Source organism: Heterocephalus glaber, unplaced genomic scaffold (genome assembly GCF_053883595.1).
Source record: "Heterocephalus glaber isolate CG9 unplaced genomic scaffold, H.glaber_assembly_v1.0 deba00001429, whole genome shotgun sequence".
NCBI classification, from domain to species: domain Eukaryota; kingdom Metazoa; phylum Chordata; class Mammalia; order Rodentia; family Bathyergidae; genus Heterocephalus; species Heterocephalus glaber.
In genome coordinates this window covers 6,035,283-6,062,647 of record NW_028258294.1, presented here as the reverse complement: position 1 = coordinate 6,062,647, position 27,365 = coordinate 6,035,283, and the positions used below count along the sequence as shown (strand labels likewise).

The window sequence follows — 27,365 nt, the reverse complement described above, 5'->3', positions numbered from 1 at the left end:
TTTGTCAAAGACAAACCTGGCTGTAAATGTGTAGATTTCTTTCTGGGGTCTATATTTTATTTCACTGGTCTATGTGTCATCTTTTATGAGATACTATGCTGGCTTGGTTACTAATTATAGTATATTAGTAAACAAGCAGTATGATGCATCCCACTTTGCACTTTTTTTCAAGATAGCTTGGCTATTCATGGGCTCTTGTGGTTTCATAAAAATTTGGGAATTTTTTCTAATAATGTGAAAAATGTTATTGTTATTTTGATAGGAATTCCATTCAATATATAGATTAATTCAAGTAGCATGAATATTTAAATAATGTTAATTCTTCTAATCCATGAACATGGGATATTGTATTCTAATGTTCTTCAATCTTTACATTCAGCTCCTTTTAATGGAAAATGATTTACCTGGATTCCTACCACTGACATATTTCTGTTATAATAATATTAAAATATAAGAAGATTAGCTTTTGAATTAGACACTTTATAATGATTTTTCCATCACAGAGATAAATTTCAAATGAAGTTTAAAGTAAATTAAAATCTGTAAAATTCAAATGAATTTATTAACAATCATTTTTTAAAAATTAAATCATGAAGCGCCTCATGAGTCTTGTGCTGCACCTGCTTTGAACTCAGTGTGCCTCTACCTCAGTGTGCTGTGTAATAACTTGGGTCTCCTTTTATTCATAATTACTTTAATTATTCAAATTCCTTATTTCTACATTGGACACTAGTATGATTTACCCTTCACTTGGTGTAGTGCATCATCTATATATTAATTGTGCTATATTTTCCCTGAAAATGCATGACAAATACAATAGATATGGCTTTATGCATTCTACTGTAGTTATTAGATTACCATAAAAAGATAAGAACTATTGAATTTATTGAATTGTATTTGAAATTAATTTGGCAAATTCCTATAGTACAAAATTCATTGTGAACTCTATTATTGAAGAGTAGGGATGACAATTTAAAAGTTCCTCCTTATTCAAACACAAATACAAGAATAAAAAGAAATCCTCTGGTAATTATGTGGATGAGTGTGACATTATATAAATTTAATTAAAGAAGCAAATTACAAGGCAGTGTGAAATGAAGGTTTATGTTTTGTTTTGATTTAGTTTCTTAGTCATGAATGATTTATATATTAAATTCCTTTTTACTTTAAATATATATCATAACTAATTTGAAGACAGCTTATTATCCTGGCTCAATAAGCCTTTTAGTTTTTGCTAGTTTTTCAGGGAACATTTTTATTTTAATGGGTACAGCTCTGATGATTTTCATATTCCCCTTAATGCCTAGCATATGTAATAGATATTCTAAGCTATTTACTAAAGAAAGGAGTGATTTTCATTTCTGAAGAGTATTTTGACAGAGACATTATTCTTATCTCTCACAAGCAGTTTAGGCAAATTATAGGTAAGCAAATGAATGAATTAAAAATTATTTTCAAATATCTGTGACTTCCAGGTTGTAATGATTCATACCTAAATGATAAATAGTGGATAGAATTAAAGGAAAAAGTAAAAGTTGACTTACAAGATTGTGTAGTTTTAGATTGATGAAACACTCAACTAAATAGATCTTACCGGTAAGATTGAATGGAATGTATGACATGAAATGATAAATGAGATCATTATTGAAAGTGTTAAAATTTTATGTGAGGGAAACTGTCCAAAATGTATAATTTTCATGGATTTTGAGAGATGAGGAAGAACAAGCTATTCTACAGGCTATTAATTTGAAGTTTGTTTAATATATTGATCAGAAATTTAGTAATGAACATTAAGATGGGACAGTGAGAGCTGACAGCAGAAATTTCACAACTAGAGAACCTACATGTTATATATTTTCATTTAGACAGTTATTACTTTTATTTTATCATGAACTGTGTACTTAGATATTAACTAAGGATAAGGATGACACTTTTATAAGTGCCATTGGCACATAAGACATGTACTTAGTGAAAATAACTGCCTAAAACATCTCAACTATAGAGCTGATGTATTTTCTTAAAATTTTCTAGTTTTTTGAGTTTATTAAAAGCTAGAAGGGTAATGTGGAGTTTAAATGTTAATTACTTATGAATGACCTTTCTGAATTGTTCATTTGAAAGGCTTGTCTCTGAGATGATTTAAAAGAATATCAGGGAATATGGTTTTTTCAAATAAAATTGATTTGTATAAAGGTCACATACATGATTAACAGACATGTGGGTCGGGGCAAGTGGATAAGTACATAATTGCAAAGTAAATGGTTACAGTTTAGGTAGTTTTTAATGAAAACTTGCCTGGCATTTTGGCTATGTCAAATCTTTAGATTTTTTATCTAGTAAATCAATATGCCATGGAAACGTCAACACAACATTGCTTTTTGTCTAGATAGATTTCAACATGAAGTGAGCCAATGTGATATAAAAATTATTAACAGCCTTAGAAAATATGTAGAAAGTTTATAAAACAAAAAATAATTTTTAAATTAGTATATCATGTCCTAAATATGACAGTTTTTAATATCTTGGTATATAGCTATACTATATATATATAGTATATATATTTGTCTACCTATTATAATTTAGTATATATACAAAACCTGTTATTACTTTATATTAACATACATTTTATTACTGAAACAAAAATAATATCTAAGCTGAATTTTATGTTCAACATACGCAAATTTATGCTACACATTATTTACATATATTGTGAAAATTTCCATGTTACAAAATAAATATATGTAGATACTTTGTAATTTTAATAGCTGCATCAAATGTTATTGTGATTATCTGTAATTTGTTTATTCTGTGTTTTATTGTTAGTGATAAATGTTAATGCTAAATATTTGCTACATTATATACAAACATAAGATTTAAAAAAAAATAGTAGAATCCTTCATGCATCCTAAATCATTACCTTGGAATACATTATTAGAAACACAATTACCAAACCCAAACATTTACATATTCTTTTGAGACACCAGAATTTTGTTCTTGTATCAAAAATGTAGAAAAAGCATGGAAAATTTTTGAAATGATTTGATGAATTGTCATTCAGTAATCTCACACCAATTAATGCACCTATTAATACTTGGTGATATTTCTTTCCATACATCTTTGCTGACCCTGTTTCAAACTTTGATGAGGTTGACCAGCCTTGAAAGCAATAAAGGTAGATTTATTTGTGCAGCCACTGAATTACTCTTTCTCCTAAGAGATGACTCAGATATTGGAATATCTTAATAGATGGACCATGTAGTAGTATGCTCTCATATCATAAAAAATTCCAAATGCCTGCAGACAGAGAAAAAAAATTTAAACAGTATTATCATTTTAGTTCAAATTGGAACCATAAAAATCCTTCCAAAATATTTTAGCTCACTTTCCACATAAATACAAATAATAAATGAAAACTTAAATAAGGTATAAGGGAATTTATTCCTGTAATGGAATATGAGATCATCAACAATAAAATGATCAGGCTAATAGATCCAATGCAAGAGAAGAGAGTAACAATTACAACTGTATTTTATCTCTTGTGGATCCCAGTCTGGGGCTAAAAATTCACAGGACTTTTTCATGCTATTTTTTCAACTTGGTTTTCAAGCCCTGCTTTATGTCCCTTTCTTGCCTATTTAAATTCTGCTTTTCTATCAGTGGGATTCAGATCAAATGCTAGTGTCTGTCATGGAACTTCCTTGATCTCCCTAGTTGGGATTAACTTTTTCCCCTTTAGATCTTTCTCTCTATATTTTCTCTATTTTTGTTTTGGTTTTATTTTTGCACTGTTAATTTTTAATAAGGTGATCTCTCCAATTTTGATTATATATTTCTTAAGCTACTATATATCTTATTCACAGCTGTGGTAGAACAAGAATTCAATATTATAGTGCCCAGTAAAAAACTTCCTTGAGACTATCTTTTGAATTTTAAATTTTATATTTTGAAATTTATAAATAATAAATAATAATAAATATAAATATTAAATAATAATAAATATAAATAAATAAAATAAATATTTTTTTCATTTGTAATGCTTATTTTCATAGCCTTAAGTATTATGAAGTCTTAACATGGAATTATTTTTAGAAGAACTTTTAATTTTTAATTTGACTTTAATTTTTTCCCTGAAAATAGTCATGTATTTGTAAAATGCATAACATCATTCTTCTCATCTTGTTAGAATACTGTTCTTCATTTTGATTCATATAAGCCAAATTTATATACCTAGAAATTATGAAGTCATAAATCATAATCTCTACTTCTTAAAATTAAAATATTACTATCATTGTCCTTCATCTGTAATGGAAATGGTTCTTTTATCTACTTAATTTTTTTCTCTGTTTTCAATGAGTTAGAAATGTGAGGTGAAATAGTATTTGAGGGCCATATGATGAAAATTGCTTTTACTTTTTTTGAATAATGTACTATATTATTATATAATCAATCATTTTTCTTTGCCTGAATAAACACAGACATATTTTCTGTGTCTTTGGAATTCATTATTTTCACTGTGTTTGAAAATATAAACTAGAAAAAGTTTGAAGGGATGACAGTTTCTTCTCTGTGTATAACATTTTGGATCAGCTGTGTGTATTTTTGTTTGTTTCTTTGAAATACCATTTGACCCAATACCTTTACTTTAAGGAAAATGAGAAATACTATAAAACTTACTAGAGGCCTTGGTGTAGCTAAAGATAGCACAACGTGTAAGAATAAAGTATGTATCATATGTATATACATATATATAGTTATTAAGTGCAGATGAAATTTGTTCTCAATTTTTACTCTTTTTCAGGACTTTATTGACTAAGCTTTGGGGTATTATTTGTCTCTAATTAGAACACATCTCACTTAACAAATAAGACATGTATTTGATTCGTCATCATCTACTGTTACCTATTTTAAAAAATGAAGAGTCTATGGGGTCTTATTGAAAATATGAACTACCAGATCAAAACCAAACCCCTCTGGATAATGATTTGATATGTTAATGTCAGGAAAAGAAATATTAATGAACCTCAATTTTTGACAGACTCTATTAGTTTTAAGTATAGTTTAAAGAAAACATTATAATAAACTAGAATAACTTTAACTTGTTTTCTTGCTTTTACATATACAGGACAATTTTAGTCTAGAAATTAAATGAACTTTATTTTAATTCATGTTTAATGATATTTAAAGAAAAAATGAAATAGTGAAAGATAGTTAAAGAAAAATTGCACATGGTTATTTGTCTTTAAATATTGCTTTATAAGACAGTTTTTCCTTATTGAGTTTATTAATATGAATAACTAGTTTACTAAATATTTTCACTTTTTAAAAATGTGTACAAGAGCTTTCTTTCCATTATTTGGGTACACACCACTATGGAAATAGAGACTGACCAATAAAGCAGAGCCATGAATCTGCTAAAGATTCAGTATAATTTATGACAACTACTGGGTTGTGAGTATATTATTATTATCCTAATTTCATGTGATAAAACTAAAGTTGGAAATACTGTTTTGCTAAACGCCTCTTTGGATAAGGAAACAACTACCTAAATTTTTCTAACATTTAGTCTTATTTCAACAACTAAAGTCCCTACAAAATAAACGTATGAGTGTATATCTGATAGATACTCACCTGTAGAAAACATCCAGAGAAACAATTTTCAATCCACATCTCTTAATACTCTATTACTGTAGTCTATGTATCAACAGAGGTACATTCTAGTAAATGGTCTACATTTTAAAACCATGTTGCTGATGAACTTTTCAGACCATATTTTTAAAAGCACTTCCCTCTTCATTTTAACAGGGAGCATTTGAGTGGGGTAATGTGCATTTACTAAAGGGTTCATTAAACAATAAAAATAATGCCTCTGGAGAATTTTTTAAAACCTTAATTTTCTCTTATCTCAAAATTAATTGGATACATATACACACAATACGCGCGCACACACACACACACATGCACACACACATGAAGACACGGAGGGAAATTATTCCTGCCTGTACTGGTAATTTAATTTTGTGTTTTCAATGAAAAGGCAAGCCTTTAGCTAGAGAGAAGAGAGGAGTTAGCAATGTAGTTTATAAATATTGAAAAGGGTGTTCTTCCTCCAAAGAAAGTACTACCAATTCCTGTGGATTCTTGTTGCCAAAAGACAAAGTTTAGCCCATTTAAATTAAGTTCAGTGACCTTACAAGTGCAAAAGTTATGATAAAACAGCTGTATCTTCTGTGGTAGAAAAAGGTTTATTTGAAATATTTAGGTCTTTTAAAATGTACTCTTCTAATGACAAATACATAAAGCTTTGAAATTGTACTTTTTCTTTTTCTGGGAGAGGGGGTTCTCATTCACATTGTAAATTTTAAATAATGATGCCTTCTCTCCTACAGTCAGAATGATCTAAAACTGAGGATTTACTTCTAGAATACATTCTTTCTGCCAACATTCCAAAGACTTTATTTTCATTCTGGGGTATTTGGCCTTGTACAAATAGCACAGGAAGAATTGGGAGAGAGCCGAGAGGAGGGAGGAGCTCCTAGACAATTACACTGCCTGCCTTCCTGCTGGTGTCCCCTGAGTCCTGAAGTAGTCACCTGAGTTCACCCAGCCACTATAGGGTCATGAGGACTTTCTGTATTCAAGATATCAGGAGGGAAGCAACAAATTGGGTTGTATGCATTAGTTTTAGTCTTCTGAAAAGAAAGTCTACATGTCATGGAAAAGCAATTAGTAACAGCATTTTTGTGTGAACTATTTAAATATATCAGATGTGAATATTTAACTGTTAAATATTAAATAGCTAAAATTGTTAGATTTTAACAATTTTCTAAAAGTCAAGAGTGAGGCTAGATTCTTCTTTCACCAAATGTATTTTTTTCTGAGCAGCCACTATATGTAAAGAGTCATTCCAACTATTGGATCAATATGAACAGAGCATGGAAGTACCCTAGTGGGCTTTGAAGCCTGTTATAATAAGGTTCTTTTGGGAATGATTTATCTGTGAAATAGGAAGCTATGTGCAAATGGACTGTACTGTGGAATCTGGAAAATGATAATAAGAAATAAATTATAAGGTTGATTAGACAATATGAAATAAATGTTTTTTGAAATAAAATAAAAAATGAAATTTGTGAGAATTTAAGTGAAAACCTTTTACTCCCTTCCCTCTAAACATAAAATTAAGTTGCTGAGCAGGCAATAATCTTTAAATAAATACAAATGTATATGCCAAGGGATAAAGACTAAATCATATTAAAGCAAAAATAATCACTTTTTTTCCGTAAAAAGTCATCTTTTGACTTGTATGTGTTAACATAGGCCGGACTGTACTACTTTTCCAAATCTCACACTGTGGATGTAATTGGATTCAAATTTGACATTAAAATAGCATCCAGGGAAACTAGCTTGGAATTTGACATTATATGGATTTCATTTTGAATACTTGCTCTGCTGATTAAGCTCCATGTGATCTTTTCTGTAAGAGGCAAATGCGTAACAGTTCACATGTTGAGGATTTAGGAAAACGAAATGAGAAAAGGCGCAGAAAATGCCTAAACACAATGATATGCAGATAATAGTTCCTCAATGAGTGCCTGTTTGGGCTGGGGATTTAGCTTAGTGGTTCCATCACGTGCCTCGCAAGTGCAAGGACCCGAGTTTGATCCCCAGTACCAAAGGAAAAAAAAAATGAGTGCCTGTTTATTTCTGCTCACAAATCCTGGGTTCAAATTTCATATTTTGGTTACAGTATTATGTGCCTCCTGGAGAGTGTGAAGGTTTCTCATGATGTAGTTCTATTTCTACTAAAGAGGAAAATTTTAGAGCATAGCAAAAAAGGGGAATGTACCATATCTTGGAGCACTCTTCAGGTGTTTTATGATTTTCTGATAAGTGTTTAAGACCAGGAATACATTACAGTTGAGTTTTTCAGCTACTATTTGCATGTGAAATTTGGATTGGGCGCATAGGGTAATGTTGTGAGGGTACGATAGGTCAACTTTCTGAGAGAGAGAACTCATAAATTATATTGCTAGTGTGGCCACGCATAGTACAAGGTGAAAGTGGGTGACATGGTGGGATTTTGCTGAGATGGAAAAAATATTTTCTAAGATACAAGAAAGAAAATTAAAACAGTAAAGTGCTTAGTGTCTCTGGTCTCACTTCCTCAATTCCAAAGCAGTAATAACCACAGTTGGTTGGAGGTTGGAGGTACTAAAACCACTTTGGAACACAGTGATAATCCAGTAGGTAGCAGTTATTTTTATTATTAATATTTTCACTTTAAACATGATATTATTGATTTAGTTAAATCCTCCCTAAATAGCATCAGACTGATTGACACTTTGCTTTTCTGTCTTTTTAATGATATACCTAGTTATATGCAACTTAATAACTTTAACCATCTGATCCTCATAACCCTTCAGTTTTTTTAACTAGCTGAAGTAACAATATCTGTGAGAATTTCACCAGTTTCCATAAATGAATTTTTAATAAGAATAAATGGCACAAGCATTATCTAGGTAACATTCCAAATTCGTCTCATCAACCAGAAATTTATTATAACCATGACATTTCAGAATTGTTTGACTAATCTCCTGCAGTTTCTGTCTTGTTTACTTAAGTAAATACTTCATATTCTTGAGAACATAAAACACTATTTGGCCTTTAATCTCTTAGACAATTACAAGACCATAAGATCATTGTATGTTTAGGGGTATGAAGTCTGTAGAACAAAACCTGGTGTTCAAACCCATCACCTCTTCCTGCCTGTCAAATTTCAAATTAGATAATTTTAATAGTGGTTCATGGAGGATCCTCTGAAGAATTCTACTTTCAACTTAGGTGTACTGTCAAATTATTCCCTAAGAACTAAGGGTTGGGTCATCAAATACTAGTTTAAGATCTAGGACTAAGAGTCCAAAGCACTGGTGCATAAGTGTTAAAGGAATGAAATTTTCAATTAATTAATGCATTATACATTAGCAATGTATCATTGATTAGATAATAACGAGAATCTAGCTATGGTAGAAACTATTCCCCATAAGTAAAATGAAGAATCATAAAGTAAATAAAAATCACTCCTCTCTACCTCATCTTTCAATTAATTATACTTTAGTTCTCATTTTAGTATGACCTAGAAAATTTTCCCCTCCAAAATCACTGGTTTGTGAATTTAATTCATATTATAACCCTAAAAAATTATATCTTAAAATTCAAAATTTGCATTTTGTTTTTAAACTCAAACCTTGTTATTTTAGAAAGTTTTCTGCATATAGCTGTTATTGTTTACTTTTCTCCCCTTTCTTCCCTCTCCTCTTTCATTAGACTTATTTTGCTCTTAACATAATTAGAGATTATGAATTTTTATTTTATAAAGATTGGATAGTAGTACCTAGTCCTCTAAATATTAAAATTATCATTTTATTTTCAAGGAAATATGAAAATCCTCTTATTTTTAAAACTTGACAACAACACCCTAATATGTCTTAATGAGGAAGCCTTAATTGTCATATACCTGAACATTGAGACCAATTAAATATGGTAATAACTGTATTATTTCATTATGAAGAGTTTAGTTTTTGAAAATTCAATAAAACCTTTTTCATTTGGCTTTTTTTCTTGAATACTATTTTTTTTTACTTTTATTAGTACACGTTTGCAGTACATAACGATTACACTCACTGTAGGGGATCGGTACATGTATGTAACACATTTCAATTCCCTTTTTTCCTCCTTTTATTTTCCCCAGCATCAGATTCATTTATTTATCTTGTAAGACCTTATAAAGTAAATTATTATATACACAGATTGAAGACCAGACTAATAGGCCAAAAACACATAAAACATAAAATATTTAAGACAACAATTGTACTAAGCCAAGGTACACTTTTAGATACATTGTCCACACTGGATTGCAATATATTTTTATCTTTCTTTCTTTTTATTTTTAATGTTCAGATCTCTAGGAAGCTTGTTATAACTTACTTTTGCTTAATGTTTGAGAAAAGATAGAAACACTAATAAATATTACTAAGAAAAAGGAAACTTTGGGGGGTCTTAGGTTGATATCACTGATCTTTAATTCACTGTGGAGTTATTCACTTCTTGCTTGTAGTGCACTGGTAAAATCAAGATGACATATAGACCCTTTATTGGAATTTAGTGAGGCAGAAAAATGGAGCAATAAGATGTACACTGATGTTTAGAACCAGCTCTGCCTCCTCCATGACAGTATGTTGGTCCATATAGCCAAAACTCCTCCCCTGTGCTATTCTGACTGTTCTCCTTGCTTATATCTCTGACTTCGTTCAGTCTAGTCTAAATATAGCAGCCAGAGTGATCTTTCTAAGTTGAGTCACTCATGTCATCTATTTTATTATCTTTGGCTCTTCACAAGAATGTAAGCTCCTCTAGAATAGGTGATTTTATGTGATTGGTCAGTATTATATCCCCACTACTTTGAAGAATGTTCAACGTAGAGTCAATATTTATTTATATTCATTTGATTGAGTCAGACTCTAGAAACAAGTTGTCCCAAAGACAGAGATTTGAGTATTAGCAACCAGCCTATAGATGGTGTTTATAGACATAGGGAAAAACAGATAAGCCACTGAATGAAGCAAACAAAGTCATCTTCAACCTTATAGAGAAATTTCCAAAACCATCTATGAACTATTTGCTTTTAAAGATATTATGCCTCCATGCTGAATGGTGTTTTATTTAGAGCCAAGATGAATACAGTAATTATCTCTTGTGACTCAAAATAAGATATTTTAATGAAAGGGAAACATAAAGATGTGTGATTAGGGTTAAGGGTTCAGATACAACAGGAAATCATGATCACATTCTAACACTGAAAACAGTAAGAGAAATGGATATTATAAACCCCATGAGTTATGGAACGGGGGAACAGGGGCCAAACAGTAGGAATTCTATGCTAAAGAATAGATAGATAGATAGATAGATAGATAGATAGATAGATAGATAGATAGATTGGCAGACATATATCATGATGCAATACAATAAATGAAAAAAGAAAATAAAAATATTGAAAAATAGAACTCTGACTTGTGCTCATAGTCTTTACTTTCGAATATTCAACTACTCTTTGTTTCAGTCCTTAGGTGAAGTTATGTAGATACAAGTTTCTCTTGTGTCACCAGTACTTATAGTGCTGTACAATACATATAGCTGTTTGTCAGCAACCCAACTCCTTAGATGGCATCATTTTATGGCTCTGTATCAAGGCACTTAAATTCAAACAAGGATAACAAAGAATTTCTAATAATCAACTAGTTCATATTTGTAGGTTCCCTACTATGACCTCTAATGTGTGAAATTTTTCTTCTCCTCAAATAGAATAATTCACAGATTTCAAAAGCATGAGGCAAATAAAAGTAAAACCTCTGTTTTTTAAATAAAGCTAGAAAATCTCAAGCCCTACCAATTTATTTACTCTCACCTTTACTTCTAGCTGCTGAGTTAACACAATGTGTAAAATATCAATCAAGATCAAACCCCCAATTTACAAATAAAGAAACAGCCTGGAGTAGTTTAGTGATTTATTCAAACTAAAAAAGCCTATTTTAAGTAGTGCTGGTATAAAAACAATGTCTGTGCAAACCTCAATACTATTAGCATGACCAAAGTTGTGGTGGTACAAGAATGAGCTGTTCACATTACCCATCATATGAGTAGAACCACTTAGTGTTCTAATGATGAAGGAAATCTCCCCTTTAAATAGCAAAGCATCTACATGCTTGTTCACAAGATGAATAAATAGGAAAAGATAAAATTATAGACACCACAAGCTATTCTAAATTCTGGGAAAGTGAAGGACCTTTTCTCTTTGACCCTCCAGTGCATCCATCCAGTTATTCCTGTGCTTGGAATGGAGCTTTGCACACAAGTGGAACCCATACCACTTTTATTGCTATCAGACAAAATCTTTATCTTTTTAAATCTTTTTAATATGTGTGGGAACAGGTGAGTAACCTGGAAAAACCAAGAAGTGATTGGGAAAAATATTATTATTTATTAAATAATAACATTGTTTTCCCAAAGATGATAAGATGTGTTATTGTGTTAGCTAAGGATATATACATACTTGAATAGAAGATAAAATCTTTAAGTGTCAAGAAGAGTCAATTTTGTTTCCTTTCTATTCCTTAGCTTCCACAAGAATAGAGAGCTGCAATTCTACAGTATTTCTTAGATTTCAGGTTGCATGTGAATTTAGAACTTACTTGAAACAAAATAAATTATGCTCTGCACTGTATTGTTTTTAAATATTGAAGCCATTTGTATGTCCTTCTATTAAAGTGGCAAAATATTTTAACTACTGGTTCTTGCTTGAAATAGGTCATTGCTGTCTCTGATGATTTCCCATGTTTTTGCTTATAACAGCTATGGACTCAAATGTTAAAGGTGGGGATATTTCTTTATATCTTAAAGAAATAATTTTTCTTGATTTTAGACAAATATACGAAGAATAGTAGCAAGCTTCTCTCTAAATCATTCACAATCTATGTCTTAAGAGAAGTGAAGAGAATCTACACTCACCACAATGAAAACTGATGCAGCTCTTATGGAAAATAGTTTAGTGGTTCCATAAAAACAGAATTACTATATGACACAAAATACTATTCCTATGTATGTACTCAAAAGTATTGAAAATAAGGACTTAAATAGCCACGGGTACATCAATGCTTATAACAATACTATTTACCACAACTAAATGGTGGGAATAATCTAATTATCCACAGATCAATGGATGGGTACACAAAAATAGAATATTCATACAATGCTATACAATTCATTCATAAGCAAAGTGAAGTCGGATGTACACTGTACTATGAATGAACTATGAAAACATTATGCTAAAGAAAAATGGGACACAAAAAGATATAATAAAATTCTAACTGTGTAAATATCTAGAATAGGCATATCAATAGAGAGAAAAACTAGGTTAGAGTACCATGGACTGGAGAAGGACAGGAAAATGAGGAACTGTTGGTTAATAGATATAGTTTCTGTTTGCAGTAAAAAAGAAAATAAAAGCAGATTTTGAAAATAGTGGTGGTTATGCACATTTTAAATTTAATCAGCACAACTGAATTTTACCCCCAAATCGCTGAAATGACAAATGGCAAATTTTGTAATATGCATAACCACCATCTTCAGAGGAAAAGTGAAGACAATAGGAAAAATGTTGACTTCAAAATGACTGTTATTGAAATGGCCAAGCTGCTCACTTAATTTTAGGTGAGGATGCATTTTCAACTACTGTGCTCCTCATCTGTACTAAGCCCTAGTGTGAAGATTGGCATAACATCATCACACCAATGCCATTTTGTAGCCTATACGTCAGGAAATAAGTCCAAGAAATAAAAGCCAATGGACAAAATGGGAAAAATATAAGTTGTAGCAAGTGCCAAAAATAAAAAAGGAGATGGAAATAGAAGCATGTGTTTGTGTGTGTGTGTGTGTGTGTGTGTATGTATGTGTGTGGTGTGGATAAAAATAGTTCCTTTTTTATTGGAAAAGAAGCATGTGACTCAAAGTAAAGAAAAAAAATTACATACAAGATAAGAAGAACTAGAGATGGAAGGTTAGTCCAGGAAATCAACCACATGGTAGTGAAAGGAAAAAATAATATGAACGGCCTAGGGATCCATTTCACTTTCCACCGTAGCAGGGTGCTCATTTTGCCAATATGTTGAGTGTGAGATGGATTTTAGATTGCTATTGCATATTGTTTGGCCAGAGGAACACAGGATTAATAGAACCATGCCTTATAAATCATCTATTTTCTAGGAGCCTTCCAAGACAATTGCTGAATTGGTGTACATGCATTAGACTGAAAGTAATTAGAGTTCCTGAGAAACAAAGTGCAGATATAGGGTAACTAAAATAATGAGGCAATGGTTTTCCTTGTGGAGTAGAGGGAAGAGAAAGCCACATGCATATAAGTGACCTCATCCTGGTATAAGTGACTCATTTAGTAGGCATCCTGGAATCTGACCAAATAGTTTAGATTTAACCTAAAGTGGACCTTTAGGTTAAACTAATTTTCACAGGCAAATAATGGGAGAATAATAATACACACCCATCAGAAGGAAAGTTATCAAAGCTTTAGGGACCATATTATAATACACCCAGAAAAATGAAGTAGTATAGTAACATAACCTATAATAGGATTAGAAGATGAAAGTAGAATTCAAAGACGTATCACTTTAAATAGGGAAAAATTTAGCATCTTGTCTTTACCTCTGGGGAGTAATTTTTGAGTCCTCAGGAAGAGAGTTACCTGCTCTAAGCTCATAAAGTAATTCTAGGATCTGGAAGTGAAAAATATGTTGTGGAGGAAACAGATTATGAGGAGGATGGTAATAAGGATTCAATGTAACTGACCAGATCCAAGATGATAAGTTTTATTCTTATTGCTAGAAAAGAACCTAATAATTTGTTTTCTCTTTTATCACTTAAGGAAAGATGACAAATCATGACTATTATTTTCAAAAACCTGTTATACAATCATTGGCTTTTTGAGAGCAGTACCTCCTACTGCAGCTACCAAATAGAATATGGAGAGCAGCAGATTCACTCTGAATAGCACTGCAGGACAGACAATATTCACAATTATTTTTCTTGCACAAATAATCTGCTAAAAGGTGAAAAATACAATATTTTTATGAAAATAAACAAATATGGAATGTATAAATAAGAAATATAACCCCATAGTTTAGTACGTATTTTATTTTTCATTGTATTGTTTTATGATCACTTTCACCAATTTTGTTTTATTTTGCTTTTGATCTCCTTAAATAGTAGTGTTTCTAATTGTGGTGCAAACATTGATAAATGGTGTATGAATTAAATATAAAAGAGTGAGAATGTGTTTCCCAAGGTACCGTTTACGAGCACCATTGTTGGCAATTTTTCTGCAATCTAATTCTATAACTGTGTGTGTGTGTGTGTGTGTGTATATATATATATATCTCCATATATAATTTTATTTATATTAGCAATTCTGAGTAACATTTCTCAGTTACTATTCTTCAAATTAAAACACTGAGGCACAGAAAAGTTAGGTAATCTTCTCAAAACTGTACAGCTGGTAGCAGCAGAGCTAATATTTAGACTATATCTGCCTAATTCCAAAGCTCTTGTTCTTTGTAATGAAGTTGTTCTATTCTACCTTGTAAATAGTAAAACTCTATTCAAATTTTCAATGTAATTATAACTTAAAAGTGTATAGGTGAATAAATATAGCTACAAAGCTCTGAATTTTTAAAGTTACACCAAAATTTAGTATCAACCTACTAACTAACCTACCTACCTGTTTTTATCTATCTCTCTATCTATCTATCTATCTATCTATCTATCTATCTTCTGTCTATGCACCTGTGTATGTATGATACAGCACTGGAACCCTTTTAAAATCTACTCTGCTGAGATGAAATAACATTTTATTCTGCTCTCACCATTCTCTTTTTCTTAGTCTTCTCATTCTCACTCATTCATGGCACAAGCAGCATGTCTGGATAGAGTAAAGATATGGAAGGCTAGGGGAGGAGACCACTATGGTACCTTTGCAGGGTGCTGGAGTGAGCATGACCAGAAGTGGCTGTTATCAGGCTTTAGTCTAACTCAATAGTGACCACTAGTAGCTAAGGTTGCTGAGACTAATGCTATATGCCAAGCAAGCCTCTAGGCACTTCAATGTAGGAACTTAATTTTCATAACCATCTTCATTTACAAATGATGTCATATGTCATGGAAAAACCAAATTATCTATTTAAAGTTTTTGAGCTAGGAAAAAAAACAGCTAGAAATTGAGCTCTGGGATCTGGTACATAGATAAAATTCTTTCCTTATTAGTCAAACTGCTTAAAGTTCTCAAAATAATCCTTTTAATTTGCAAAAATTAGCTAGACAAGATACAGGTTGCTGTGAGTAGTTATAGATGTCCATTTCTTACCACATTTTATTAATAACTATAACTGACAATCTCCTATTTATCCAGTGCAGACTCATTACCAATTTCAAAGCTGGTGTTATGTTTTAATGGTGTTATATTAGTACTTCATGGAATGTCCTTGATTCACCTAATTTTTGTCAGAGAAAATTTTTATTAATTAGAATTAAATGACTTGCACAAGGTCAATGTATTAGTCAGTTTTCCTGTCACTGGGACACAATACCTGACACAACTGAAGAAGAAGAAGTTTAATTTAGCTCACATTTAGGGTGTTACAGTTTAGATCTAGGATGCCTCTCAAAGTCTCATGTGTAGAAAAGTGGGGTGATTGGATCATGGGGACTCTATACTTACATGGAGGGAGGGGTGACCTGGAAGAGTGTATCTCCCTTCCTGGCTCCTCCCTTAACTTTCTGTTTCCTGTCTGCCAGAACATGAACAACTTTCCTCCACATCAGGTTCCTCACCATGCTGTTACTGTATTTGAGCCTGCCAACCATAGACTGAAATTTCTGAAACTGTAAGCCAAAATAAACTCTTCCTTTACATTGGGAGTGTCCATTACTGTGTATCAGAAATAGGAAAGTGACTAATACACAGGGGTTCAGTCCATGGTTAGCTGGATCCAAATCAGGAATGTCTTGGTGAAAAATGTGGTAGAACAAAATGGCTTAGTTCGTGGCGACCAGGAAGCAAAGCAGAGAGCAGTACTTCTGCTGTCAGCAAACCCAGGTGAAACTCTTGTCTTCTTAAGTCCTTGACTTGACATTGCTTTCCCATAGCTTGTGATTTTATACTTTTCATGAGAAAACATATGGAACATACTATTTTGTTGTCTCTTACTCTGTTTGTCTCTGAAATCCCCCTTCTTTCCCCAAAAGTCTATGGAAATACTGCTTCAAATGTCTCTGTGATCTTCCCCTTAAAAGTATAATTTCTGTTTGAGGATTCATGTCATCTAACTTTTAAGATATATTCTACATTATTTACCATTATTTTTTACTTGATTTCAAATCACTGGGTCAAACAGTTCTGATGTTTCTGACCATCCTTCCACGAGTCTTTTGTGTCCTTTGCTTTTCTTTGTCAATATTTTCTTTCTTGCCCTTTAAAAGTATTTCACTCCCTTCTTGCCCAGTTTCAGGTGATCATCAATATCAGCAATGAAAATGTAGCTATCTATTTGTCAGCTTCACTGCCATCATTTTCACAATAGATCATACATGTATTGTGCATTAAACTTTCCAAAATATTTTAATTATTTATTTTGAATCTCCTGACACCATTGTGGCATACTTAAAAGCAATATTAGCTCTTAGCTAGTATTTAGTCAAATATGGAGACATAGAGAGGTTAAGTGACTTTCTTTATTGCATGTAACAGGCTAGTGACAGAAAAAGCAGCAGAGCTAGCAGAGGTGGACCTGGGATTGTTTCTCTGCAAACTGCTGGTGTAGTATTTGCTGTCCCTCTGCTCCTGGTGCTGACACTAAGGCATTCCTTTCTCAAGGGGGAATTGGCATTAAGTTAAGGGGAAGGCTGGGTATCCACTAAGCACCTAGTTCTTGCATCTCTAGGCAAAATAAACCCTATAGAAAATTGGTACTAGTTGTTGTTGTGACTGTACTTGGCCATGTGATTTAGAAGCCTTTGGAACTGGTTTGTAGAAGGGGTTTGGAAAATTTTGGAGATGTGGGCTAGAGAAGCCTTAGACTGCTGTAAGCGAGCCTGATGAGTGATCCTGGTCTGAGATCAGTAGTTAGAATACTAATAGCTAAAGGCTAAGCTCAGGAGGTGTCTGTTGGGAATAAGCACTTCATTAACAGTTGCACTAGAGACTGTATGTGTGAGTTTTCTGCTCAGGGAGAAAATTTTCTACATTTTGTTTATATCCCAAGACCTTGGGGAAGGCATTATTAAGTTTTTGGTTCTATGCAAGATAGTTGTATCATGTTAGGCAGAATTATGACCCTATTCATTCTTGTAGATTAAGTATGATTAAGGAATATATTTGTATATCATTCTGACGTGAGGTGGATGTGATGGTTAAACTTGATTGTAAGCCACCCAGAGGATTGGTGGAACACATTTCTAGCTGTTCCTGGATGAATTATAGAGACATGACTTTGAGTACTAGATATGGTTCTGGGCCTTCTTCCCTGGTACTATTCCCTTGCTCTACTTCCTGGCAACCATGAACTAAGCATCTTTGCTCCACCACACCCTTACACCATGGTGCTCCTGCCTTGGAGCCAGCCAACCATGAACTGAATCCCCTGAAACCATGAACCAAATTAACTTCTCCTTCTTTAAGTTGTGTCAGGTATTTTGTGCAGCACAGGGAAAAGCTGACTGATACAGTCATATAGTTAATAATGTGACAACACACCATTTTCTTTTACATCTTCCTATTCTAAATTAATTGTATACTATGATTGTACTTATTTCACACAAATAACTGACAATATTTTTACCATGTATTTATCTTTCAAAAACTATCAACATTTATTTCTCATAGAAATGTTGATATGATCCTGCATAGAAACTAAAATAGAAAAGAAACAAATGAAAACAAACCAAAATAGTTTAGAGCTTTTAAAATATTTTCTCAATTGGAAAAAATACTTCTATAATGCTACTTACACCCAACGAAACTATCTAGTGAGATGTCTTGAAAATAACTCTTGAATTTGTGTATAAATATCCTCAACATTTAGAGAGTTGATAAAGTAATATATGTCTGACCCTTTAGAGAATTACTTTAATTTTAGTTGCCCTGTGTTGTGAGTCTTTCATCAAAATGCACCAATAGGAGTGCTAGAAATTCTCCAATGGCAGAGGCAAGAGTAGTTAAAAGTAATAAGCCAGAAACTATAAATACCTTTGATGTACTTCTCAATAAATACCAATAGGTTTATCTGCTTTCAAGCGATGCTACAAAATTAGTGTTCAAAAAAGTGGAGGAAGAATATAATTGAACTTTCTAGAATATATATATGTGTGTGTGTGTGTATATATATATCCTTGAAGTACCCTTAAATCTATATTAGATTTAAGGGTACTTTTGAATTTATTTTAATATCTTTAAACAAATTTAGGTTTGGTCTTTTGTCTCTGTGTCTTTCTGCTTTTTATTCTCTGAAACATTAAAAAATTACTAGATTTGATTGTAGATGACATATCTGTTTCTCTCCCAATACAGCAGCACCTCTTCCAGCCTTGCTCCACTCCAGGGTTGATACTCTGAGCCTGGGAATCTGTTTTTTTTCTTTACTCATCTTAGTGTCCTGAATTTAGTAAGTGATTGATAAATACCTTTAGGAATAAACTTTGGAGAGATATTGAAAAGCATTCAAAATCAGCTACCACTAAGGCTTCCAAGAGAACCAGTTTAACAAGAGAACCACCCTGTTGAGTAAAATAGCCTCTTGGTTCATGTGGAGACACTTTCTACACTTTGGCAGGATTGTCCTTTCAGACCTCTCATCAATATTGCCCTGTTCTTTCCCACCTCCAAATTTTCCCTTTAGTAAGTCTAAGTTAGCTGAAAGGATAGTGTTTTCTTTCTCCCACAGTTTCAGAAAGATCAATAGATACATATAACACAACTAGATTGTATTTTCTGATGTTATAAGCAATATGACATATTCATGCCCCAAATTAAACCTATGATTCAGCAACATTATCATATACAATCTTCTTTTAATCACTCTTTGACTGGACAAAGGCTTCCACTCATGGGGTCTCTTATATTAACATAATAATTCGAGATGATTAATTGGGAATGTAGCCTGATAGTTCTCCCTTTCCACCCAAATTTTCCCATAATTTATCTTTCTAGTGACTTGAATGGCAGCCTCCAAAATGAAAAATTCAAGTCTTAAACCCTGAAACCTGTGAACATGAATAAAACATTTTATATAAATATATGTGTGTGTGTATCTATCTATCTATCTATATAAATATATAGTAGGGATATAATGCATTGTGCACCTGTATAGATTTACATATATTTCTGATGTTAATATATATGTAATTCATTATGTAAGATACACAGTATACTTGTACATTTACATGAATGAGGAAAATCCCAAACCTATAGTTCACACACCCTTTTATTATTTGCAATGAGGAAGTACAGTTTGATGAAGATCATAGATTTGTTTGCTCTTGCCAAGAATGCTGACTTTGGAAAAGAATGGCATTTTTTTGCTTTTAACAGTTACCGATTAAGATTGATGATTAGTTATGGCTTTGGTGAATAAAAGCTGGCATCATAAATTATTAGAAATAACTTCTCTTTGGTTTATAAACTTCCAAAATATGTTCCTCAAGAAGGAAATGCAATAGTTAGAGGATCTCTAGGCAACTAGACCTATGTATGCATGCACACACTCTCAGTTTTCCATTAATCACAAAGCCTTTGTCTTAATTTCCCTTTAACAAGGTCATTATTTGTTAATACTTCATTTGTCAATTCTCTGTGCATGCTGAATTTTATCTTTTTTCAATGTATCTTTCCCATCAGTTCTTTGCTAGATCCCTTGATAAACTAGACAAAGCTTCCTCTATTGTTATATGACTTATTTCTAATAGAAGCATTTTTCAGTTTATACCATAATGTTATTCCAAAACTTGAAATGACTTTTTATTTCATTCAGTATTAAATCCATAAGCCCTAAAACACTGTAAGTTTCACACTCAACTTCTAACCCTAACATTCCCCTCTCACCTCTCTCCCTCTACCAAACCAGCCATATGACATGCTGTTCTTTGAAGCTAGGGTCACTCCAGCCTACATTTCCTCTCCTCAGATTGAGAAATGGATGTATTCCTTTCAATCAAGTAAATCTGATTGAATTAGGAGTCTATCTCTGACTATCTTATATAAAATTTCTCATTCCTTACCACTACCTATGTGATTGCCTCTCTCCCTTCAAGAGAATATAAGCTATAGAGAAATCAGGAAGCAACCTTGATAAATTCAGTTCAGCTCTGCAAGATGTTACACAAGTGTTGAGCATAGGGGTAACATAAAATATTTTCTAAATAAACACAAGCATTTATTTTTTCTGCATTCAGTATTTGAACACCTAATTATAATAACATTGCGTATATAGCACCAGACACTGTACTAAGTACTCTATACAGAAGATTCCCATTTAATCCTCACAAAAATCATTGGTAGTGAGTTGTATTATCTAATTTGCACAAATATATCTAAAACTTTAAACTTTCTGACTACAGACATCACACTCTTCCACACTAATTTATACCATCATTGCACCAGGTATAGGAGATAAATTGTCTGATTAAAACTCTTCCTGCCCTAAGGCAGTCTATAGCTACATAAGAGAAAGAAAATAGAATAGGAAAAGTTGAGATAAGGAATGCTTTAGTACTTTTTCAGAGGTTTACCACAGTCATTAAGAGTAAGGAGAATTTAGCTAGGTAAAGAAATGTGAAACAGGGTGGGAACCACTCCCAGGAGTTGGGATTGCTTATATAACTACCTAGTTGTGAGAAAACATGGTTCAATTATGGAATGCCTTTTGATTGTTTGTGTAGAAGGTGGAAGAACAAAACTGAAGCATTTGGCTCTTTGGCTCTAAGTTTGAGATGTATTCAGAAGAGGCAGCTTCAAAAATGTTAAGTAATTAAAAATAAACAACCCAAAAGAGATGAAAAGAAAATATCAAGGCTATGGGAAATTTTCTGTTGAGCTCAATCAAGCAAATGATCACTTTTCAAAAGCCAAGGAGAATATGGGCTTCCTTCCTAATTAGTAAACTAGGGAATACTGCTAAAAAGTTAATGTGAAGGCTTGGTGGCAAATTTCCCTGGCATTTTCAGAGCTCGTTTACAAGGATACATATCCATGAAAAGACATAGCCTAGATCCTCAATTTTCTTCAGCTCTGTTGCATTGCCATAATGGCGATTAGGGGAACATGTCAAGATGTTTCTGAGATCAAAGAACATTAACCCTGAATATTGTCTTGAGATGTCTGAGATTAGAGTCAGGAAAAAGAAGGGTGAAATTCTTACTTTGTTGCTTTATGTAGGTCACAATCATCTCAGGTTTCTGAAATGTAAACAAAGAATGGTATCTACTTACAGATTTGTTTGTGATAATTAAGTGAATTATTTATGTAAAGGACATAGCAACATTGAAGTCACAAAATAAACAGTAGATATATTTTTGTTATTATTATCCAGCCTAAACCATTGATTTCACTGATAAGGAAAGAGAACTTTTAGGAAAATGACCTGCACTAAGGTCTCACAAAGAAGTTTATAAATTACCTGGCCCACCAAACTACCACCAGAACACTCCCTACTTATCACTATATATATCAAATGCCTGTAAACCCCATTTAAGACCCTATCCTTGGCTCAAAGTCCATTAATTTTGAGCCTCTGTTCACCATCCCTACAAAGTCATAAACATGCTTCATATTCTTCATGCTCTAATCAACTCTGTTTCACTTGTTCATAGCACAGTATCTAATATGCGTATTCAGAAAGTGATCTAGAAAAGTTTATATAATGTTATGTATTTTATTGTACTTATTATTATGAGCTCCACAATGCTCTATACTGGTATTTTTCAAGAATATCAGTATTGCTACAATGATTGTGCAGATATGGCTATTGAAACTTTTAATTTTGACCAACATTCTTTTAGGTATATAAGATTTTCTATGTTATATAAACACTCAACTAGATTCTTTAATATGGTATGTATAGAATAGTCATCCACTCTGCACATTTACATCTAAGCAGTACTAGTTCACTGTTTGTCACATTGCCTTGCAAAAGCCACAAGTGTCCATCTCGCTTCAACTTCATGTTCAGTGACTTTATATTAATAGTTTGAAATTGTCCACACTGGGAGTCCTTATACCATGGAAATCAAGAACTGATGAAAACCAGCAGTTTTTTTCAGAAAGCAAGTTGTTTCACTACCAGCACATAACTCTGTTTATGGTTCTTAATACAGAGTGCTCTAATCTGTGCATTTCTGTGTTCATGAATACAAATCTAAGGTAGAGGCTACATTTAATATTCTTACTTAACTTCATTATTTAGACCACTTAGGTCCCCATAAACAGTACTAGCAGAATTATTTCCATATGTAGCAGACACATACAATAAGTGATTAATTAATACTAGGAAACAGTCCTCATATCTAACCTGTTTTTTTTCCTAATATAACCTTGATCTACTTTAGTAGATAGCAGTTGGAAAGATTAGCTTCATGGGTGCATCTGACTCAAAGTTCAGTGAATAGGACAAAAAATCTTTGTAGAATTTGAAAAAATAATATTGCTAGAAATGCATATAAATTTAACCTGCCAGTTGAACTTTTGCTTTGTTCTATTATGCACACACAAAAGTGTAAAATTTAAAAGTTACTCATATTTTTCTGGAAACATAAGGCTGAGATGGTTTTATACATAAAGAAGGAATGGGCTTATTTCCCCATAATTTTAGATTTATATTCAGGGTTATAATAATTATTTCATACCATTCTATTATAATGAATAATTAGTTTAGGTCCCTAAATAGAGTATAGATTTCAAGCTGCAGGTCATTATTAAAAAGCAATCCTCAGTTATAAATCAGTCCATTTCCTCTGTAATCACTAATAGAGAGTGGAAGTATTTAAAAATATGGGATGCATTTTAAAATTCTATTAGAATACTGTTCTCAGTTTTTTTCTCATGAATAGTGAATGCACTAGATTTTTCCCCCAAAGATAGCAAATTGGTAAGAAATAATTTTATTACAAAAATGTAAATGTGTTCTGTATTTCTGCCATCTTAGGGAGAGTGATATAAAATTTAACTTTGATTGATGTGTGTCTGGATTATAATCGGCATCTTTACTGATGAGGTTTCTCCTCACACCTCCTCTCTTGCAGAAAGTTAATGTCTGTGAAGAAGAAATAATTTGACAGAGCCATGAATTCTTTTGTTGAATATTCTGAAAGGAAATGCCTCAACAACTGCAGCAGATACCATTTAAATATCCAAGTTTGTTGATTAGTGGAAAAAATATCTAAAGATCACAAACAGGTTAAGTAGGAAACTGTTAAGTAACAAGAATATATACAAATAAGTAAGAAAAAATAAAACATATATATCGTAGAATATTTTACAAACTACCTAGCTGAAGTAAATTCTAGGCATTTTTTTTGGTAAAGTGTAGGCATTTTTCATCCATCCATTTATCTGTCAATTTGCCCCTCATTTAATCAATAAATCCATCATTTGAAAACTAAGTTATGCATTGGGCATCTAAATTTTATTGCAGCAGTTCCTAATCTCAAAAATAGTTGCAAGCCAGGAAGACAAATGGATGCACAATTCAAATACAACATAGTAACTGAAATAAAAAATACATAATGTTTTATGTGAACAGCAGTGAAGTAAAAATACCTCGACAAATATAAATCTAAAAGAAAAAATATATATATATATATATATATATATATGTAATTTGAACACCCATGGTACAGCAGCAGCTATGCTAATTGGTTCTCTATAGTTATTTCCTTTCTTCTTAGTAACACTACAGACAGTATTATATGTTTCTTACAGATGAAAGAAAAAAATTTAGGAAAATTAATCCAGTCAGTATTTGACTGAATTGTGCCCCACCCCCAAATGATATGTTGAGAACTTTACACTCTAGTTCTTCAGAGAGTAGCCTCATTTGGAATATGATCTTTACAGGGTGATAAAGTTAAAAGTAGATTATTAATGTGCGCTCTTACTCTATATGACTGGTGTCCTTGTAAAATTTGGATACACAGAAAGACAAGCACAGAGGCCAGAATGAATTGCAAAAACTTTTATGAAGATATAAAGATAAAATAATATTTTAAAGTTAATTTCTTTGCAAATGACAGGAATAATTTATTTATGTCAGTTAGTGATGTGCTGTGGAAATGTTTAAAGTAGAAATATAGTGGCTTATGTATCAATATGAAACTAGCAAACAATAGTAACAGGGATATGTTGGTGATACTGAGTACTCAGTTCTAGACCATTCAATAGAGTAAATATCACAATAAAGCAAATCCCACAATTACTTTGATTTCCCAAGGCATATAAAACTGATACTTTTCTTCTACTTTAGTCTACTAAGTGTATGATAGTATTATGTCTAAAAATTAATACCTTAACTAGAAAATACTATACTGCTAAAAATTGCTAATAATCATTTTAGTCATAATCTTTTTTCCTGGTGGAAGGTGTTGCCTTCATGTCAATGGCAGCTGACTCATCAGGGAAGTGGTTGCTGAAGGTTTAGGTAGCTATGGAAATGTTTTAAAATAGAAAATATTTTCTCACACCAGTTAACTCTTCTCAAAAGACTGGCGGTAGCATGTAACACTGTCTGGCAGCAATTTTTTCATAATATAATATCCTTCAAATTTAGTCAGTCTCCTGAAACTGCTGCTGCTTTATCAACTAATGTTGGAAATTATTTGTTTTTATTTCAACAAAGTTTATAACATCTTTGTTCTAGTTACTTTTCTCATTGATGAGACAAAATAGCCAACACCAAAAGTTAAAGGAGTAAAGGTTTATTTGGCTCTCAGTTTGTAGAGATTTCAGTCATAATCAGCTGGCTTCGAGGCATGATGGGACGGCAGAGGAGAAATGGTTCATGGCAGGCAAAAGGCAGCGAAAGCAACAAGGAGTAAGCAACAAGCAACCATACTAACCCTCTTTCTGTCCCTTGTATTTTATCCAGGCTACCTATCCTTAAGGCAGTTAGCACTCACATCCAGGATGGCACCCTCTATATCCTACCCAGAATGATGCCAAAGCAGTCAGTGGCATAATTTAGAAATCACACACCCTTGATATTACCATCACACAACTAATCCCAGCATTACAAACTCTAAATCCTGCCTCCACTGAAAAGCCTCACCTATGAATGCATAAGGCTTTGGGGGCACATCTAGACACAAGCCATAACAGTGTTCATTTGGAGTGGATTCTATTTCAAGAATAATTTTCTTTGTCCATCTAAAAGTAGAAACTCCTCACCTATTAAAGTTTTATTATGAAATGGCAGAAATTCATCCCTGCCTTCTAGTTCTTCTAAATCTAGGTCTCTTACTATTTCCTCTGCATCTGAAGTTCCTTCTGCTGAAGTCTTGCATTCCTTGGGCTACAGGATGGATGCTGTGTTCTTTCTTTAAAACTCATTAGCCAACATGTGCTAAGTTCAATCTTGTTTTGTTTGTTTGTTTGTTTTGTTTTCTGTAGCTTCTTTACCTTTCTCAGCCTTCACAAAATTGAAGTGAGTAAGGGCTTTTCTCTGAATTAGGTACTTTACTGAAGGATATGTTCTAATTAGTTTCATCTTCTATGTTTATATATTTGACTAGTATGATCTTTTAGTGGTCTGGACCACCAAAACTTTATGTAAGGCTATTTGGTTTTCTTGTTATTAATTTTTAATATAGTGGCAATTTTGATTCCTTCAAGTTTTAATTCTCAAAATGGTTAACTGGTGCAAAGGTCTAATTTTAGCTTATTGCTGTTTTCAACGTGCTTTCCTCACTATGCTAATCATTTCTAGCTTTTGATTCAAAGTGAAAGATGCATTACTCTTCCTTTCACTTGAACACTTACATGCCAATTGATGGGTTATTAGTTGGCCTCATTTCAATATTGCTGTGTCTGATGGATGAGGGAAGTTCAAAGAATGGGAGCAGATGGGGTAGAACAGGTTTATGGAGCCATTAGAACACATATAAAATGTAACAATTAAGTGTGCTCTCTTATATAGCATGGTTCATGGCACCACAGAATGATTACAATAGTAACAATACAGATCACTGAACATAGATCCCCATAAAACATAATAATAAAAAGCTTGAAATATTGTGAGAATTACCAAAATGCAGCATACATGAAGTGAGCACACACTGTTGGAAAATTAGTGTGGATAGATCTTCTCAGTACGGGGTTGCTACTAAACCTCAGTTTGTGAAAAACACAGTGTCTGCTTCCAAAGTGAGATAAAATTAAGCACAATAAAATGAAGTATGGTTTTAATACCATGACAACAGCTGTGTGATCATGAATTCAATGACAACAGCATATTTAAAATCCACAAGTCCTCATATTTATAAGAGTAATAAATAATAGTTTTTACACAATTTTACAAGGACATAAGGTGAATGCGGAGACTTAATTCCATAAATTCTGACTTTTTCTATGAATTATGACCAATTTTCAAGAACTCCAAATATCTTTAAATAGTGTTTTACATTAATAACTCTTTATGTCATTTGGTTCTTTCATCAATAGCATCCAATTTGTGTTTAAAATTTTAAAATATTATGATGAAATTTTCATA

At 32.4% G+C, this 27,365-nt stretch overlaps 1 protein-coding gene across 5 annotated transcripts in view; it reads left to right on the top strand.

The window, feature by feature from the left end:
* Positions 1-27,365, top strand: part of Grm5 (glutamate metabotropic receptor 5) — a 547,664-nt gene that overhangs the window by 153,981 nt on the left and 366,318 nt on the right. The gene's annotated exons all lie outside the window — the stretch shown is intronic.